The following is an 18,172-nucleotide window of genomic DNA, read 5'->3' as shown; positions in this document are numbered from 1 at the left end:
GTTATTATATTTTGTCTTGTTCTATCTGTTTATATCTGATTTTATTTACCTGACGTATTCCATTGTTGCTTTCTTTTAATCTGCTCTTATTCTTTTATCTTATTTATTTTATCTGGAAAGCACTTTGGTCACCTCGAGTGTTGTAAAGTGCTCTATAAATAAATTTTGATTGATTGATTGATACAGGTTCAACTGTTAAAATAATAATTCGAGTGTAAATCATAAAAGTAAATTCGTAAATTTGAATATTTTCTGACTTCTTATGAAGCACTACCACACAGTCAGCTGCCTAAACTAAAGAATAAATAAATCCTTTCTAGTCTTAGCTGGACATTAAATACTAAGCATGAACATACTTACTATTTAGCTCCATTAACTATCATGCAAATCTGTAGTCTACTGCTTAGAGGATGTTTGATTTCCTGTCTGTAAAGCTCAAAGTTTGGCTGTTTTGTTTCATATCTGTAATCATAGTTGTGTTATAAGTAGTTTAAACATCTTAAAAACCATTAGAGTAATATGTAGCATAGCACATGCTTTAAATTTTCAATTTTCACAATTACTTTATTTGAATATTTAATGTATTTGCATTAAAGTAAAGGCTAAAAGAGTTAAAGATGAAATTATTTGTATAAACAGAATAACAGAGAGGAGAATGTTTGACTCCATATCAGCTGCTGTTCAGTCTCTTGTAACAAAGCGATGTGTTACTGGCGATCATAAAAGCAACCATCCAGTTGAACTTGCACTGATTTTCTTCTCTGCACACCACTAAATAGAAAAACTTCTTTTAAAACTTTCCTTCAATTCCCAACTTTTCATTCCAGCTCGTAACTAAACACCCGTTAATCAGCCTGGATTCATCGCGCGAAGAAGACAGAAGTTCAACGGCCAACAATCGCAGCTCGCACTGTAAGAAAACATTTCTCTTTTGGCCCCAGGAGCTGTAAAAACTTGGCAAAACTTTGACAAACAGTAAGAAAAAGTCTCGTCCAGGTCACATACGGTGAAATGTGTTTTTGTTGTGTAAATCAAGCCTCTGGCAGTGCCCTTGGTTTCTCTGCTGACTGGCTGAGATCTCCAACTGCGTTCTGACTACCAGCAACATTGAAACAGACATAATGAATGTTAGGCTTCCACACAGCGTCTGGCACGGCTTGCTGCCTCCATATTTCTCCCACTCTCTCTTCTCACTGCGCTCTCACTTCTTTTCTCTCTCCTTCTGTCTCTCACATGTAAAAAAAAAAAAACATACGACTGCACACAGCACTTTTGTCCCATTAAAAAATTATTCCACATAATTAAATCTGTCACCCCAGGAACATGGCAGCATGTCCTTATGTAATCAACTGAAGTCTTTTAAAGAAACGGAAATGATTTGACTGCTGACACAAAAACCATTTAATTAGAATTCCTCAAATTAAAAGTCGCCTCGTGTAGAAGTGCTGATAATTACGTCTGCAGACTCTTCCTCCTCTTAACATCGTCTTCTCCAACTCTCTCCCTGCTCTTTTCCAATGCATCTTAATGGGTTTTCATGCCTGGAGCGGGGAATCTGCAACATTGTGGTATATCTGGCTGGTTCAATAATAACTCATATGACAACACTCGCAGCTATCACACAACCCCCAAACTGTCACTGTTCCACCGCTGTGCCTTTGGGTTGACGAGAGCGCCCTGAATAATTTAGCCACAGAAGTCAGTGAGGAAGTTTTTGCCCAGAGGAAGCTCTTGAAAAGTACCACTACCCCGCAGCATGACTGGTTGGATGGTGGCAGCTTCAGTCATGTTTGATAGTTGAGGATGTGAACACTACCAGTCACTGTTAAATTCAGGTGTATCACTGTGTAACAGAGGAAGTGAACCAGGCGTAAGAGTCCCTGTGTGACACCAATACGGAGGAGGACGTGGTTCTGGATTATCATTTTAAGGTGGAAATAAGGTTTTTAAACCAGACAGTACACACCAAAAAAATCTCTGTATTAATGCAAAGTCTGGTGTTATAGAGGAACTAAGATTAAAAAAAAAGAAAAAAGATACCATTACTTAACTAATGAAGTTGCATCCATGCATCTGGAGTCATTTTACCTACAGTTCATCTGGAAACTTATAAACTCTACATTTTGTTATATAAAAAGATGGACAACGTGGCAACACCAACAAAGTGAAGCCAAAACACTTGATACCACCTTTAGAAACTGGCTGCAGCCTGAGACACAGACTCCAACTTCATGTTTCTTGATGGTCATGTCAATTTTATCCAAATTTTCTATTAATTTCAGGGATATTCATATATGATTAATAATTTAGTCAGCAAAGGTGGTCAGTATGATGTCACAGATCAGTATGAGAAAGTTTTTCATACACACAGAGCACTATAAGCTACGTCTCTATCCTCAAGGACAGGTTGCGTCTGATGCAACCTAACTCAAGTCTTGGATCGCAAGAATGCCATTTTTCTAAGAGGACACCAGTTTAAAAAAATAGTCATCATACGATTCAAAAATAAAGACTTTGAATCAAGATTATTTTAGTTTAAATGAAAATTAATGAAAAAATGAAAACAGGCGGAAAAAACATTTTTGTTGAGAGAAACAAAAATGAAAAGAAAAATAGCTTTACAAAAAAAAAAAAAAAAAAAAACTTACTTAGACTGTATTGTGAGACTAGACAACAAACCAAAATAAACAAAAATTATGGAGCATGTCTTTAGTTATCGTCTTTTTAAGAAACAATTCTTTTTTGAAATTTTCTAATCTTGCCAAAACTACCCCATATTACAAAAGGGACTAAAAAGTCAGATTGAAATTAAAAGAAAAAAAACAACATTTATTTAAAAGAAAAAAAAAAACAAAAAAAAAAAACAAGAAATACTGCTTTGACTACTAATCGAAACTGAACTAAAATGTAAAACAAAAAGTCAGAATGAAATATTAAATGAATAAAATAAAGAATAATGTAAAATTATAATAACCTTACTTTTAACTGTCAATAGGGAAAACTACTTAAAAAATGTGATGCTAGTTACGTACAAACTGAGAAGGAGTGTTGTTTTTATTTCTTACTAGACAATTGTAGTTACTTTATCAACCAATGGAGTCGCCACCTGGTGGCTATTTAAGGTACTTTTCAATTGGTTTGACAGTTAAACCATAATATTAAAATAATTTAAAACATGCAACCATCACAAATGAATCAATCATTTGTCCACATTGACATTAAATCTAAGTGTAATTTATTTAAATAAAGCGCCACCATCCCTGAAAGGTGGTAACTGCAGCCTGTTCTGTTTACACTCACAGTGAACCAGTTAGACTTTGGGAAAAATGCCGGTCACTTCTCTGTTTGCTTTGCTTTACCAGTCAAACACAACATGTATTGATGTAAAATATTAATAGTTAATGTTAGTTATTAATATTTAACTGTGAGAACAAATTCAGTTTGAGATTATTTTTGTTTCTTTTGAAGACGAACATGTAAAGTGACTCACACAGTAAAAAATAATCACACTGATCTTTGAGTTTCCCATCTGTGAACTCGTTTTAAACAGGATAACTGCCAATCACTGATAATGATAATTAAATCAGTAAGAACTCATTCTGTTTCCCTCTGTCTCTCTTACACACACACACACACACACACACACACACACACACACACACACACACACACACACACACACACACACACACACACACACACACACACACACACACACACACACACACACACACACACACACACATTCCACCAGTGTCCTGTTCCGCTCTGCTTGGCTCCCAGGACCACCTGAGGGTACCACATCACAGGTTTGTTTTTCCTGTATCTGCTCCATCAGAGAGAAGCAGGCCTCATTAGTGTGTGGCCCCTGTACGGTCCCGGGGCATCTCCAACCCGTACAGCCAACCTCCAGTGGCCCCCTGGGCACGGAGCCCCAAACACAACAAATCACTGAAACAAAAACGCGCGCTAGCATCCCTAATGCCCGAATCTTTACACTTCAAAAACACAATTATGCTAATGCCAGGAATCATTTGCCATTCCAACTCTGATTTAATGCGGCCTTTTAGTGGGGAAAGCTAATTAGAGGCTTTAATTAACATGTGCGACACAAACTGAAGAGAAGTGCGAAGGAGCCTGTCGATCATGGAGGAGCGCAGCGAGAGCGCTGGAAGAGGGAGAGCCAGAGAGGGGAAGTCTGAAAGCTATGCAAATGAGGCGAGGGAGCGCCACGGGGAGGCGTGGATCTCTGCCGCTACAACGGTTTCTGTAAATATCACCGTGACCCGTAGACAGAGAGGAGTCATCTCATTAACACAGATTGGAAGGTGTCCCCAGAACTCAGTCCACGAGGGTCAGCGCTGATACGATGCAACCTGAGCAAAGTGAGGGTGCCATCATTAAAACGGTGACAAAACGCAGGATTTGAAGCGATGTTCTGAAATGCAAATACTCTCTTCCACTTACATCATCCTTTTCCGTATAACTACCTCAGGGCTGTCGGCTCGGTGCACTGCTGGACACTCATAGACCTCAACACCCAGATAGATGTGCTGCCTGAATGCACACTGTGATTGCATTTATCTGCTTCACGCAGCAGGTTTGCAGGTTTGTGTAAATTAAACCGCTTCATGTGGACCTGGGAGTCTCCTCATTAACATGGATTGGAAGGTGAACCCTGCACAGACCTGCATTATTCTGCACAACTTGGAGCTCCGGATATCATCATTACCACTGGTAAATACTAACAGATAGTGCAGGTAACAAACCCAGGGTGCTCGCCCCCTTAAAATAGAGTCAGCCACAGAAAATGGAAAACTTTAATAGAAGACCGGACTGGAAATAGGAAAGTCGAGGATATGCCTCTATTAAAGTCTAAGCTTTTCATTTACATTTTCTGAAAAAGGAGCCGCACAGGGTTAGCACTTTAATATCCAGTATAAAGATATTTCAGGGCTTTATTCATTTTTCCTTTTTATTGGTTAAAGTACCCTTTGTTCCACAAGTAAAGGGGTTAGATCTGAAGTTTCATTAAAACCCATTAGGAGGCTTGGTGAGGTGTAATTTCTGTTCATAATGTATGTGACAAAAGTGCTGTTTAAACTGTTACCTCCTGATTAAAAGGTTATATACGGCTCAGCCAGGGTGTCAGCAGTTTAAACCTTTTTTCTGTAATCTTCCCATTTTTTATAAAGCAGCATTTTAAGAAGCTTTTACATTTTTTAATTTACTCTAAACCAATTTTTGCACATTTGATTTCCTTTTTTTCCAGTTTATATTAAAGCCACGGACTCATTTTGTTAATGCTTTCGTTTAAAGCTTCATTTTGTACTTTACTTGTAAATGCTACATCCAGTGCTTTGGAAACATCATTATAGCTGCAGTCTGTGAGTCTCTGCAGACAGAAGTCACTTTGCTGAAGCTGCTTTCAATCCTGTGTGAACACTCCAGCTCTTTTTTTTCCCTCCTGGGGATCAATGCAGCAGCAGGGGAATGAAAGTAGAGCGTGTGTACCACTTTAAAATTCATAGAAAAAGGAGTCCAAGCTAAGTCTTATGTGAGGATTACAGTTTTGGAGTATTGACTGTCTGACTGTCAATCTCTCTGTTTCTGACCTTCGACATGAGGTGGATGTACTTTTGCCAAAGGATCCAGTGTGTCACTGTATGACAGATGAAGAAATCGTCCGATAGGCCGAGCAAATGCAAAGTCAGAGGTCCATTTCTATACGGCCCTCAGTTTCCATCTTAAAATATGTAAATTATAAAAAATAAGTTAATCATGTGTTAAATTATGTGTACATTTACAATTTCTCTCAAGGTCAAAACCAAGACAAAGTATAAAGCAACGTCTCACTAAACTGTGTCTGACTGTGCATTGGCTACTTACATAAAGCAAAAGCTCTGTTCATCCTTTACAAACCTAAGACACATTGGAAACAATGTGGTATCGACGACCTGTACCTGCCAATCGGTATCGGTACTCAATGGTACCAATTTTCTGTACTTTTATGCATGTTTATGTGGTATTAAAGATTAATTTGTTTGAAAATGAATTCTCAAAGTTTTTCAATTTAACATAATTTCTCCAGAATGGAAAACTGCCTACTCTTCCAATCTCTCACAGTCACAAGGATGAGTTCAGGTACCTAAACATAGTACTGTTTTATTTTACGTGAATCGGTACTTGATACCTACCTAGGATAAGAAATATCTGGGGCTAAAAATGTTGTTTGCAGGTCAAAATAGTCTGAATATGAAAAAAATCCTGATAAAATCCAGATCCTGATCCTGCCATAAAATAATCCTGACATGTTTTCTCCATATCACCCCCTAATGGAGAACATTTTCCTTCAGAAGGATCAGAGTTAGCTGATGTTTACGCAGCCTGTAATAGGGCTGGGCGATTATGGTAAAAATAAGAATCCCGATTATTTTAAGTGATATTGAAATCACAATTAATATTCACAATTATTCATTTATTGAAAAACTTCAGAACTGATTTAAACACAACTTTAAAGAACCAGCAAGTGGCACATACAATATTATTGATACACATAAGTCACACACACTCGCTGTGGCTGCACATGGAACACAGAAGAGCTAAGAAGCACAGGAACTTGCATACATCTACACTGTGTGGCATATTAATTGTTTTTCTTCGATTATACTGTTTTTATGATTGTCAGATGGCAAAATTGAAATCGCGATTAAAATCCAATTAATTGTCCAGCCCTAGCCTGCAACATTAAAGAAAACTGACCACTTATTATCTGGTATCAAGAGATGATTGAGGGACAGGTGAGGTTTGATTTAATAAGCCTGTGATGATGGCACAAAATTGTTAAACCACACCTACTGACTGATTTTTAACTAATTTTAACCGCTAAAAGAAACAGTTAACAGATATAGCAGTGATAAATATGTCAATACGAGCTGCTGGCTCTTGGTTATTTCCCCAAAAATAAATGTTGCTGTAGACTCACTTATCCATGAACCAGAGTTACATTGAACTAATGCAAAGGTGAACAACACATTTACAGCTTAGTGTCTGTGAAGATCAGTTGCTACATTGAATTCCTATCCTCTGCCCTTTGACAAATGTCAATCCCTGCTCCTGTTCCTTGTCCCAACTCTATCCACTGTTCCTTCTTTCATTTTGAAAGTGTTAAACACTTAAATCTTCAAAGCCAAACTCCATCACAAAAATTGCTGATCCTAAATGGTCAAAAGTGTCAAATCAATCAATAATCTGTGAAAAAAGAGGTCCAGCAAATTTCACCTCTGCCTGTTGACACTGTGGCAAAAGTATGTGTTTGTTCTAAACTGGTGTATATTGAGGAAGACGTATTTGTTTCAGGCATTGGAACTGAGCTGAAGGAACACAAGAACATTGATGTTTGAAATGTTTAAATCAAAGATGTGTTAACAATAATTACTTCTATTTTGGAGGAACTGTTTTTATTAACATGAATCATCTAAAAAAATGAAATGATTTCTAAATCAATAAGAACCTGGTGTGAAGTGGGGGAGTCTGCTCACCATGGAGTGATTCTACTTTGCATAACTACCTGATCACTTAGCATTACCCCTAACATAAAGGCACCAAAAACTGCTGCTTTCACTGCTGCTCCTGATTCAACTTCCAAGGGCTCGACTGGCAAGTTCACACTGTTTTTAACTGCGTGGTAGTAAAATAAAACCAGTGTTTGTCTAAATACTTTACCGCAGATTTATTCTGTGGCTGTGGGTGTTTGAGTTCCTTCATCTAATAAAAGTTTTTAGCCTGACGCAGACTCAAAGTTTCTAGCTTCTGGTTCTAAATTCATGGCACTGAAGTTGTCTACTTTTATTACTCCTGCTGGCGACGGTTGAAAGTTTCCTCTCGGTCCATCAATTTTAATTGTTGTGACAATTTTTGAAGTCTCTTCTCACAGCTTGAGGAAAAAGAATTCGTAACAGTGAGACTTAAAGTGGTGTTTTTCAGCACTTTCAATGGCTAACGGTTGTTTTCTGAGTGTCTTTTATCATTCAGTCAGTTAAAAAGAGGGAGATTTAGAATTAGAAAGGGAGGCCGCAGAGAGCTGAGGCACCTCTGGCTCCTCACCGCCGTCGCCAGATTTTCTGTGTCCTGCTGGCCAGCTGAAAAACTGCGCTCGCCGCGTGCCACACGAAATCAGATTGTGGTTGCAGCTTTCATTGACTGACCTCTTTATCAAAACCACATGAGTTCTTTTGGCGGCGCTGTTAACAGAAACACCAGCTGCTCTTTTGTTTTAAGTAGCTGCTCACCACTTTAAGTAACTGATGTCGTGTCAAAGCAGATTTCCTCTCTCTAAATCAACAGGACTGGACGTTTTAGGCTTTCAACTCTTTCGTTTCATTCCTTTTATCTGTTATAGATCAAGTCAGTTATGAAGTGACACTGTGAAACTATGACCAGAACACTCCTGTCATAAAAGACCAAGAATACAGCGAGGGGACTCGTCTCGTCGTTCCTAACAAATCACATAAAGGCTGCTCTGCTCTTTGAGTCTGACATCCATCATTTCAAGGATCTTTGCTGTTAATGTTTGACAGGGGAGAGGAAGAAAAGTGAGGCTCACCTCTGTGATCAGTCTTCTGAAAGTTTCTCAGGTTGAGTCAGAGCTAACAGCCTTCATGGCACATCACGTCCTCTTGACCTGAAAGCAACAAGTTAGGAGTTAATCAGTGAGGAAAAAAAGAACATTCATGTAGATCCTGACAGAATTAAGTGAGACGTCATCAGCCTAAAACCTCTGAGTGATTCATAAAATGTTTGATCAGACTATGAGCTCAGACCACAGCTTATAAGAAAAATTGAATATGATGTATTATCGGACTAAGCCAAACTTCAACAATAAACACAGAAATGATAACAAAAAATTAGAACATTATAACACAAAAATATCACTTTTTTGTGCAACAACTCAAACAGAGGAAGCTGAAACTGTAATTACTAAAAACAATAAAATATTGAATGCCTTTGTTTGATGGAAATGATGCTGCGTGAAGTGAGTAATCTGCACATAACTGTTTACACTTAAGCTCCTTTATGGTTTTAAATCAAGTTTGGTGACTTGATTGTAACAGAAAGTCACTCTGAATAACATTGTGAGTTGCAGACAGCAGAAAACAAAGCTTATAGATGGTGAACAAGAACGGTTTAATTGGATAAGGACTCCATCATTATTTTATAGTATGTTGGTGGAGACCAAAAACAGAGCTAAAAAGTGATTGGTAAAATCAGAATGAAAAAATCTGACAATATCTCAGTGCATCTGCAGCTAGGGATGGCTACCTTTCACATTTAAAACGATACCGTACCGATACCTGGTACCTGGCAATTGGTACCAGTATTCAATGGTACTAATTTTCGGTACTTTTTTGTGTTCAAGTGGTAAAAAATATAAATTTTTTTCATTTATTTATTTATTTCAATTTAACATATTTATTACTCAATATATAACCTTGCAATGCTGTGTTTATGTCAAGCATGAAAAATCTCCTACTCTTCCACTCCTTCACAGTCATAAGGATGCATTTAGGTATCTAAACATGGTACCTTTTGATTTTATATGAATCTGTACCTGGTACTTTTGACAGAATTCGGTTGGTACCTATAAAGCTTCCTAATTGGGTACCCGTCCCGACAGCTGGATGTATAAAAAGTCAAATGTTTGCTTGCAAAATGTAAAATCAATGACGCTGAATTTCACCGGCCCCTTGCTGACTGTGACAGTAGTACAGACATTTCTATAAAGATGTCTAAAAAGTCCCTGATGAAGTTCCCTTTAAATAAAATATTAACACATCAACAGTATTTAAATTTTACATGATATTAGATGTGAGCAGTATTTAAAACATAGTTGATATAACAGCCAAATAAAACAAAAAGAAAACCTTTCACCACATTCATATAACAGATAAATGGCTGTTTGATATAATATTATTCTGTACGTCAAACACAATCATCAACTGATGGATCATCACAGAAAACTGCGCTGGTCAATAAGTTTATTTATGGATTTTCACTAAGCATAGTCTGGAATTGACCTTTTTTCCCTCTCTTCTCCCACTGTTTTTATTTCATATCTCTTAAAACAGGGTGCTGGGCATGCTAGCAGCTTCTAGGTTCTCCCATTTTCTGTATTCCCATGTCACTGTGTGTTCTTATATGTTTTGGATGGGATGTAACTGAAATGTAATTTCACCTCAGGGATCAATAAAATATTTCTGATTCTGATTCTGATTCTGATCACAGGCACCTCTGTCTTGAATAAGCTAGCTAACAAAAGAACCTTAATGAACAACACAACATGTAACCTACAAGTCAGTTACAGAGCAGTTAAATGTTAATTCTTGTGTGCTGTAGACTTAAATTCTGGTGGAAGTAAATTTTTGTCTCAACTGTTTGAAGAGCTGATAAGTAAGGTTATCTAGGAAGGAATAATAAATGAAGAAAAACATTTACTTCTTTGGACAGCTTGGGTTTAAAAGTTTAAAAGTCCAAAATCTAGTCATTGCGCAAACGATTTGGTTATTACAGGTTTTCTTATAAGGATTAAGACAATTATGATCTATTATCCAGGAGAAGTTTTTAAGGGTGTTACTCTTGTTTTAAATAAGATGAAGAGACTTGCTGTTTAAATGTGACTCGATAGCTCTGACCTTTAAACAGATCTTGTTGATGGTTGGCTAAAACCACACAAGCATTATCTATGATTAAAATGACTCAAACAGTCTGTTCAGGCAGCATATTGTTAACTCATCTTGTAAATTAATTGCACATTTAGCAGCTGTTGTCTAATGTTTCTCAAAGCCTCGCTGCGGCATTGTCAGCTAAAGTACATGTCTGCAGTCACAAACTATCAAACAAGGTGATCCTGTTTCAGCACTGAATTAAAAATGCAGCAGAGCAACATTCGGATCCACTTTGGAGCATCACGCCAAGGTCACTGACTATTAAGTGGTTATAAAATATGTCCTTCATTAATATGATACAGCAGAAACTTCCTAGCCTGAGGACAGAGATGGGGATAGATGTGAGTGCAGGGGGTGAGCTCACACTGAGCCCACAGAAGATCCAAACACCTGTCTGCAGAGGGGCCAAGCTTAACAAAGGGCTTTAAGACTGACTCAGGTACTTTTAATAAGTACAGTTCCAAGTTTGGGCTCTTTGATTGGGTGTCCTAAGTCTGTCTACAAATCTCTGCCTCAACTGACTTTTACTGTAAGGTGTTTTCCTTCAGTTATAACTGTTACTTAAAAAAAAGAGGCAACATTGAACAGACATAATTTTTGATGGTTTCCACGCCCAGTTTCGTGTCCTGCTTGATCTCTATTTTGTTAAATCAATGCCTCACAGCTCTATCATAAAGGTAAAGTAGGACAGTTGCGTATCTGCTGTGACCTGCCACAACAGGGTGGCAACAGAGCTGATACAGCGTGAGTTGCCACATTAAGTTGAAGTGAATTTGATTCAGAGCCGGACCGGAGACACATTTGGGGTATTTCAGGTGTAAAGGCTAATTTCTGCTTGAAATGTCCGCGGGGTCCGCGTGGCTTCGTTCGGACGAATGACGCCATTTTCACACCTACGCCTCCTTGCGCGGTCCTTTGGACGCGGAAAATTTCCGCGCCGCACACACTCGAAAATTTCTCACCTGCCGGCCAAAGACGTGCGGATAAGATGGCAGAAGAACAGGTTCTCCTAGCAGTCGAAGTACAGAGACACAGGTATCTGTGTGACTCCACACACAGTGATAACCGAGTGGTACTGATGTTACAAGATGTGCCGAGGTTGTGAAGCGTGTATGACAAATGGAGGGGGCGTTCCCGCCAAGCGCGTATCGAGGCTTGCTTCATTGGGAGGAGGAGCCAGAAATGTTGACGTCTGAAGCCTTGTTGCCCGACTGCACCACGTGACTGCTTCGGAAAGTGCTTCAGAGCTTACCGCGAGGTTTGACAGCGGCATAAGCCCATCATGCTCCGTTCAAAACGTAGGTTTTGAAAGAGAGTTGATCAGTCACTGATAGTGTCGATACTGGAGTTGGGATAGCGTTTTTAGTTTGAAAATAGTTGGAAACAGTTGAAGAACCGTTAGTTCAAAATGAAAATGAGTAAAATCTCTATACTGTATATTATATTATAAGCTGTTTCAATTTTCCTAAAGCAACAGAAAAACATTATTATACAACCTGCTATATCATTGATACTACCATTTATGGGAAATTTACACACAGAATATTCAAAAATACTGTTTCATATGAATATGTGATCATTTATGTAGAGAAATTATTTGGTTGAACATTTTTTTTGTTTAGCCTATGTAATTAACAGTCGTTCCCAAGAGCGAAAATAGGCACAGAAGTTCAATGAATCACACATTATGTGGGTAAGCTATAACTGCCTGTGATTATGTGCCTGACCAGCAGGTGGTTTCGTGAGCAAATGAAGAGAATGAAGAGATAAACCCTTTCTTGAACCACTTGGCTCAAGTGGTTCGATGCCCCATGAGGCTTCATCTCACCATCACTACCAAGTGGTAAAGAATTCATGACGTGAAATTGCGGCCGCTCTGTCTCTGTGTCAGCCCTGTGATTGACTGGCGACCAGTCCAGGTTGTACCCCGCCTCTCGCCCAATGACAGCTGGGATAGGCACCAACGGACGCCGCGTGGGGCATTAAAAAGCAGAAAAGCCTCGTGCGTGTCATTTCTGTGCATCACGTACGCACATAAAGCACAACACAGCCTTAAAACTGGTTTGTGGTTGAGGTTTATTGGCGTTTTCCCCTTCTTTCAGAAATATATTAACTAAGAAATTGATACAGGCTTTTAAAGAATGCATAAATAAATATTTTGTTCATGTATGCCACTTGTTCTTACAAAGTTCACATCTGAATATTACCTCACTATCGGGTGAAAACTGTATGAAACCATGTTTATTCTGAGGTCATGGCTCTGCTTCAACAAACATTTCTTTCTTTGATTCAGACGCAGATATTTCAGAATGTTTGTTGAAGTAGAGCAGATATTTGAAAAATGACATCCTGACTTAAGAGCGCTCATTTCTGTATCCATCCTGAAAGAGCAATAAACTGCAAGCGAATTCTCATTATGTCTGTAAACAGTATTTCATAGCGCTCATGAAGAAATCAATATAATGCAGAGAGAGTCGGAGCTGAAAAAAACAACAAAATGGTGGTGTTGCTGAGGTTGGCATCAGAGGGGCCTTTATAGTGAACTTGATTAAAAGAAAATTGCTTTCAAGTGCTCTCAGCAGGCTGGGAGGTTGAGTGGGAGTGCTCTTGTGTGGAGTTTCACAAACTAGGCTTTCAGGGTGAGGAAACAAGATGAAGAAATGCGGTGAAAGCGCCGGAGGACAAAGAGCGTGGAGGCACTGGTGACATGGTGGCGCAATATTACCCCTATTATCATTTTCAATACATTTTCATTTGCATACACTCCTGAGAGCGCGGAGATGAAATTCATTCGTGTTTCCAAACTGATTTTTCTTTTTACTGACTCTTTGTGACGACAGGAATTATTCCTGCTTTGTAAAATGATTTATTTAAACCCAAACCTGTTTTTTTTTTTGGTCCCTTTTATATTTGAACTAAATCTTTTCACACCATAAAGCAGCACTTAAAACTGTTGCATCTCACTGCGACTGCATGAAAGCTAAAGGGGGGAGAACATTTGTGAGCATGCATGTGTAAAATCAGCCCAAAGGCATGAAAAATAAATGAAAAAAATAAACTGACATAATTGTAGGCTTTAGCTTGTTAAGTATTCACCTGACAGGAGTGTCGGATGGATGGGGTCTTTAATTTTGGAGCTGTCAAATTTGTGTAATTTATGCCTCTCTTGAATTGAAAATGACATCAGGAGATCAAATGCTGTCCCTGATTTCCATGAAGTGTTCACCTAATTGGCTTTTAAAGGGTGGAGTGAGCGCTGGTGAATAATTTAAACTCATGGTTTTTAAAGTAGTCTGACTTTGGGGAGAATAATATTGGAAATCCATTTCTGTGCAGGGTTAAACTTTGTTTTTAGAGCCGCTGTCCTGAAATTCAATTTGCATCTGAATGTATTTCCTCACCCTGGGACTCGTTAGAGGACATCATCACTCTGGTCCTGTGTGTGAACGCTGAACATACAGAAGCTGCCATAATGTTGTAGCAACATAAAAAACAACACAGATCATCAACAGTTTGTTTATGGCTTTTTTAAAACCTGTTCTTCTTTCTGGGTTTGCTCTAAACACAACAGATCAGAGTGTGCAAGAATGACTTTTACTTTCAATTCATATTAATTTTTTACACACAGTGTGTAAACATTTACAACTAAACATCACCTGTTATTCATTTGCATTTGTTAGTTTTTGTGTTTTACACAAAACAACAAACCCAGAGGGGTGAAACTGCCTCTAAGTGAATTATAATGCTCGACTAATGAGCTTATCATCACAGGTACAGTGTGGGCGTTGATTTGTATTATTAACAAGTACAGATGTCAAAATATTCCGTCTCACCAAACTGCAGATCAGCACTCTGTAGAAATATGATCTCAGGTTAATTGGACTGATGTTTGATATTTTATGCTTTGTTTGAAAAAAAATGTTTAAGTGCCAACTTTTCTAAGTAAAACAAGAATACATATGTAGATCACATCCATCACTAATTAGCCTACAACTATTTTGCACAGTCATTAAATGAATCTCTATTTCCTTATGTCTGAGGGGAAAGGGGATTTAAATAATTCCTGATGCCATCCCAGCAAAAGTCAGAGCTTTAAGCTCTTTTCACATGGGATTAGTATTACATGGGGACCTCTGGTTCAGAACTACCCCCTGATGTCAGTTTTTGGTGCGGCCCATTCACACGGGATAAGCGAAGCGACTGTAAATAACTTAGCGTTTCTCATGTTTTTGTTTGAAAACTCTGCACGGACCCACTCCAGCGCACAGCCAGCCATACATTCTGATAAAAGAAGCAAAACAATGTGCATTAAAAGGTTATAGATATGCTGAATGACTCTAATTATTTTAAAACTTAAAAGCTTCTACACAAAAGATGATTTCTTATTTAAAAGGAAATGTATTCCGCTTGTGTTTTGCTTGTGGCAATACAATAATGTGCTCACTCTGTTAGCTCTACTAAGGCAATGAATGTGTTCTTTACAGCAATCTGCTCCAAAGCTTTTCATCCTTTCCCCTTATCTGGATCTCTGAATTTCTGGCCATATTCAACAACTGTTGGATGTAAGCTCTGACTCATTACACACGTCTAATGATCTACATTTAGGAATGATAAAGCACTGAAAAACAAACGCTGTTTTTCAACAATTTAATTTAATTTGGTCATTAATATGATTTTGTGCTCTGAGACAGTTCATCAATGCCAACCTGAGAAGCTAAATCAATTCATAGGCTCTGTGTTTTTAGACCTCTTGGGTTCTGGCGCTGGCTAAACTTTTAACTGTAGTATGTTTTATTTGTTGTTACGTTAGCCTAATATCCTGTGAGTAGCATTAAACCAGTGAGGTGCATTTTTTATGTCATATTTACTAGAGTTGGGCAGATCAATCCAAATATCGATAATATTGATATCAATGTTGGTATTGATATCAAATGACACCACTGTAAAAAGATTGATACTCTAGTTTTTTTTTCTCCTGCATGCACTGACTGCTACGGTTGTATAAAAGTGGCAACCTGACTGTGGCTGTCTTTGTGTAAGTGCTGCTGTATAACAGCGCCTCCCCTCCTGATTTTTGATGATGCACCGTCACGAGGCTTAGCGGCACCAGGGAAACAAGCAAGCAGACTCCAAAAAAAAAAAAGTTTGTTTGACATTTTTTATAACATTTGTTCTGGTGTGATAATTCTTTTTACTTCATTTAAAAAAAGTGCAATAATGAGAGAACTTGTATTTATTTTTTTTATATTGTAGTCCCAAACTATTTATTTTCTAAAGAAAAAAATTCCACACAATAATGTTTTGGGGAAAATTTGTTTTGTTACCATTCTATTGTTTCTGAACATAAAAGTTCATCATGACACTGAAGTATTTTGTAGTTAGCTTTAAACTTTGCCCGAACAAAATCTAAAAAATCTAAAAAAATACGTAACAGTCAGCAGTTTGATGATAAATCAACCTTAAATACAAAAAAAGTATCTGCATCAGTATCAGTATCAGTATCAGTATCAGTATCAGTATCAGTATTGGTATCAGCAATACTGGCCCTGTATTTACATGGAATCGGATCAACACCAAAATTCCCAGTATCGCCCGCCTCTAAAATTACGTCCATAAATTAGACTATTTAAAGCTTATTTACAGATGACATAGGGGTCGAGTAAAACCGTTATTTAGATTCCCCAACAATATTTGCATCATTTGGAGCCCAAAAATGATGCAAACATTGCAGAATGCTGTAGACACCTTCAAAAAGCACTACCACTTGAAATTACAGAGATGCCCATTAGGACTGGATTAGTTTTATCAGAGGACCAATGTGTGTCTGGAATTTTTACTTCACATATTAAGGAAATGATCAATTCCTGTGGTGTTACGAACAGACGTCCTCTGCAATTATTCAGAGTTGATTCACCTACACCAGGTGAAACTTATGGCTTTAGTTAGCTATCTCAGTCAAAAAAAGTTTGGCTCCTGGAGTTAGCAGCAGGTTTAGTTTAGCTTGACATCAAAACGTAGGTAAGAAAGGCCACCTTATGAGACGCCAACCATAAGGAACAATGGGATGTGGAAGATTAAAAAAAAATCATATTTGACGTTTTGTGTTATCAGCAGAGGGCGCTAATAGTTTTGGGGGTAAGGATGCGCTACAAGTTTCCCACGTGGGAATGGCAGATAACAGTCTTAGAAGGGATTAAGATTAGATGATTCAGAGCTTTATGTCCTTTGTATCAGAGTATTGATGTGATTGGTTGAATTCAGAGCTACACTAATAACAATACTAACTGTAAATCATGAATAAGTGTTGTAAACCCAGCCTTGGAGTAGAACTGCATCCTGATAACAAATAAACTTTGGAGGAGTTGATGTAGAGACTTCAGCTCGTCGTCTCTCCTGGTGTCAAAATGTATGCTAAGCTCTGCTAACAAGCTCCTGGCAACAGCTTTCTCCGAAATGTCGGTGGTTTAAATCCTCTTCTCTGCAATTTACCCAAACTATTCCTTTGCATGTTCAACATCTCATGCATTTTATCTCTGTTTAGTGCCAACTGAGTCTGGAACAATCCCAGCATGCACCGGATGAAAGGAAACACCCAGTATGAGCTGCCAATAGTCGCACTTGTAAGAGAGACGAATCATTAAATGTAAAAAGATTCTGTTCAGATTTTTATATTCTAGCTTCCAAACAGCCTGCAGCTTTCCTTAAGTTTAAGACACACTTTTTGGAAACCCTGAGACTTTTTTTTGTCCTTTTCAGAGAGAAACTATGTGATGCATGGAGCTGGCAGCAGCTGGTAGCGACTTGGCATTCGACAGAACATGTAGCCCGCAGACAGACACCGAGACAAGATGGGACACTTCAGTGACCACGCTCAGATGGGTGAAATCCCCCAGTCCGACAAACTCATCCCACACGATCGATAGCTCCTATGACAACAGCCCCTCTCGTCACAGGCTGCAGAACAAGCTGTTGTGAAGGTCTGAGGATGGAAGATAGGCCCCGGAGGGGAGGCTTGATTTACGAGCCCGAGTCAAGACAGAGGCACGGTCGCCCACGCGCTGGAGACGGCCTTCCTGAAGCATCCGTCTCCTTCTCGCTGCCTGCCTGCCGATGTGCTCGTGCTCCTTCCAGCGTCTATTTGCCCGCCTGTTGACAGCAGGAATGGGCTGAGATGACATACCACCCAGAGAAACATTTCATTGTGTTCTTTTCCTTCAGTTGGATCTCGTGGATGTTGAAATCCTAAATGTCACTTTTGGCTTGTTTTAGCTGTTTTTGTACAAACTTGGCCTGAGGGGAGATGATGTTTAGATAGATAATGCAAGAGAGGGAGTTAATTCTAACGTCATGTCGCCATCAACCCGTGTGAGAACAAACTGATGACACTCGGGAGGTAAACTTTGCAACCAGACAATAACACCACCTTAAGGCAGCAGGCACAAAGTATT

General features: G+C 38.6%; 1 long non-coding RNA gene across 1 annotated transcript in view; it reads right to left on the bottom strand.

Moving 5' to 3' along the window:
* The window catches only part of LOC141810780 (uncharacterized), a 71,376-nt gene that overhangs the window by 48,159 nt on the left and 5,045 nt on the right, over positions 1–18,172 (bottom strand). The window contains exon 2 of the long non-coding RNA XR_012600123.1: positions 8,606–8,683. This is a non-coding gene — a long non-coding RNA (uncharacterized LOC141810780). The remainder of the gene's footprint in view (positions 1–8,605; positions 8,684–18,172) is intronic.

The sequence above is a fragment of the Halichoeres trimaculatus genome, unplaced genomic scaffold (assembly GCF_033239565.1).
Source record: "Halichoeres trimaculatus isolate MK-OKI-2021-1 unplaced genomic scaffold, fHalTri1.1 fHalTri1_scaffold_21, whole genome shotgun sequence".
In the NCBI taxonomy this organism is placed as follows: Eukaryota; Metazoa; Chordata; class Actinopteri; order Labriformes; family Labridae; genus Halichoeres; species Halichoeres trimaculatus.
This window is presented reverse-complemented; position numbering and strand designations above follow the sequence as displayed.